Raw genomic sequence first — 3,013 nt, 5'->3', positions numbered from 1 at the left:
TTGAGGCTCCAAAAATTCCTCTAGCTATTTTTGGATGACCCAACATCACCCTCCATCACTTTTAAATTCATAAAGAAATTGAAATGAAATTGTCATGCCACCAAACTTCTTGCGGCACTGCAAAATATTGATCAGTAATCGATTTGGCAAGTTCCACTTTTTCCAAAAGTCATTTGGTGCACTAAATAAATGCAACTCCGTGGTGGTATAATAAAGCAGAAACAAAAAAGAAACAAGTACGATGCGCTGGGCCCTAGTTGCCACAACACACGGCCCAGCGGACACAATGCCAGACCCATCCCACCATCGCTTATCGCCTTCCTCCCATTCACACTACTAGGGAAAAGCCTAGCAGCAGCGCGGGTTTTAGGCCTATCAGTAGCGCGGGCAGGAGCGCTACTGGTACGGCGCTACAACTAAAGGTTAGCAGTAGCGCTGGTTAACCAACACTACTGCTACACCGACTTAGTAGTAGCGCTTTCTCGACGGGGCGCTACTGGTAATTACTAGTAGGGCTTCTCCCTGCACGCGCTACTACTATTATTCCGTATTTTATTTCTTTTTTATTTCATGTTGTAGTCATACACCTCTATACAAGTTTTCATACAGCAGCAATTTAGAGATTGTTTTTACATCATAATGAGTTATTACATCATTGGGTGAAAGAACTGTGGACTAGTTTCAAGTGGATGGACATCCACTTGAAACTAATCTGCGGTTCTTTCACGCAATGATATAATAAATAACACCTCCTCATGATCATCATCATATCATTAACAACTTATCATCATAATACATCATTGTCATATAACACCTCCTCATGATCATCGTTTTCATCGATGAGACATCACATAGCAAGTTGGTCACTAGTCATAATCACAACTACTCCTCATCATCAACTCTAACACATTGTACCACATAATAAACATATTGTACCTCATAGGACCTACTACATTCTCTTAGGACCAACTATATTCTCTAAGGTAAAATAGCAAAAAACAAGATAGCCCCTGGCTCTCCATTATGGAGAATGCAGATTATCGTGTCTCCAATTCTTGCCTTTTGCTAAATGTTGCTTCCAAGAACCTCCTTACGAATGTCCAAACATTTTTTCCACTCTTTGATTAGCATGTGTTCACCAGTTTCAGAAATCCGATATGCACAGGTGAGATCCGTAGGATGACCTGGCTGTATGTTCAGAACTTCAAGGTGACCATTGTTATACATCAGATGAGGCACACAATCCATCGGGATTTTCTGTTGAAAAACATAGTAATAACTTCATAGTTAGCAATGATGTACTAGTTTTAGAAGTATGCAAAAGATGGACGGATGTCGTAATAGTAAAAAATCTTACCAGGGTATCTCCATAGAAGTCATCGTGGTTCAACACGTGCACTAGTGGCACGTATTCACCATAATTTGGAGGAGTTCGATAATAGGTATTGTAATTCTCAAAGAAAGTACAAAATGCGATCAGATGATTTTTCTCCTTATAATTTAATTCGGAGCCATCGGTGTAGTGGGTTTTGTCTACCATCTTCCGCACATTCTTTGAAGAATGAAAATAAGCTGTCAACTATTTTGAAATAAACAATATAAATTAGTTAATAACTATGTTTGAGAAACTCACATAGCGGTTGAATCGGAAGCGTATCAACAAGGACCCAAATGTCAATATTGTTTTGCTCATATCAGGATCACCAAGATCTATGGTGACAATCATACCCTCATAAAAACCATACATTTTGCAAAGTGCTTCCCAATTTTGGCAACCAAAATGGGTTACACTCTGAGAATTGTACAAATTTACTTCAAAATCCATATCATGATGGGTCCTTAGGTGTATTTTCTTTTTTTCAAAATTTTCATGGTCTTCAAAACCCATCCTTTCTAGGACATAGCATCTTGCATGGCATGGGATAAGCTAGTCGAATTGTAAAAGATGAAAATTAGACGTTGAAATAGTTGAAGTCGTGCTTAATTACGAAAAAAACACTTGTCGTTGTTGCGTACCGTTTCAACGTTGAAGGTCTCCTCGAGCTTAATGCTGAAGCGCCGATCATCGTCCAGGTGAGGGCACCTGTCGCACAGACCTCGATCGTCGTGGCACCAGCTGCACTCCCCCGGGAGACTTTCGTCATCCGAGTACGACATTTCCTACGTTCATAATTCAAAGATTAAACTTGTACAATTAAATATATGTACTAAAAAACCTAAATTAGATCATTATTTTTCGAGAAAATCCAGGCCACTCGATATTTCGTACATATTCTAGCACAAGTCATGCCAGAATTCACGGAAAAATCTGGCATGCCCTTTGCTAAAAAAGGAAATATCGAGCGCCTGAAATTTGCCGGAACGGAAATTAATCAACACTCCGGCAAAACAAAGGCCACTCGGAGGTGTTACCTGAACATGACCAGCCACTTGGGCAACCACATATCCTATTTGAGCAACACAGGATATCCATGTTTTTATCTAAAACATATATATCTTATAGGACTCATATTGACATGGAGATTTGGCTGGTCTCACCTCGAGGTCGGAGGGGGTCGGTGACGGGGACGACGGCGGGGATGATGGAGGGGCTCCTTGATTTCTCCAAAAGCAAAAGCCCTATAAGTTATCACTAAGACATCCCGAATAATTGCTTAAAATAAAAAAATAACAACAAATATGACAAGTTCAACTAGTTATATTAATTCAACTAGTTCTTACTAAATATAAACTTACTATAAATAGAAAAAAACTAGTTCTTTCTAAAAATAAAGTAGTTCAACTAGTTATATTAATTTTCTTACTAAAAATACATTAGTTCTATTAATTCAACTAGTTTATTAATTTACTTACTAAACTAGTTCAACTAGTTTATTAATTTACTTACTAATTATTTTAAACACTTACTATATAAACTAGTTCTATTAAGCACTTACTATAAATAAACTAGTTATATTAATCACTTACTAAATAAACTATTTCTATTAAACACTTGCTAAAAATTGTACTACCC

Source organism: Triticum aestivum, chromosome 7D, assembly GCF_018294505.1.
Source record: "Triticum aestivum cultivar Chinese Spring chromosome 7D, IWGSC CS RefSeq v2.1, whole genome shotgun sequence".
NCBI classification, from domain to species: domain Eukaryota; kingdom Viridiplantae; phylum Streptophyta; class Magnoliopsida; order Poales; family Poaceae; genus Triticum; species Triticum aestivum.
This window is presented reverse-complemented; position numbering follows the sequence as displayed.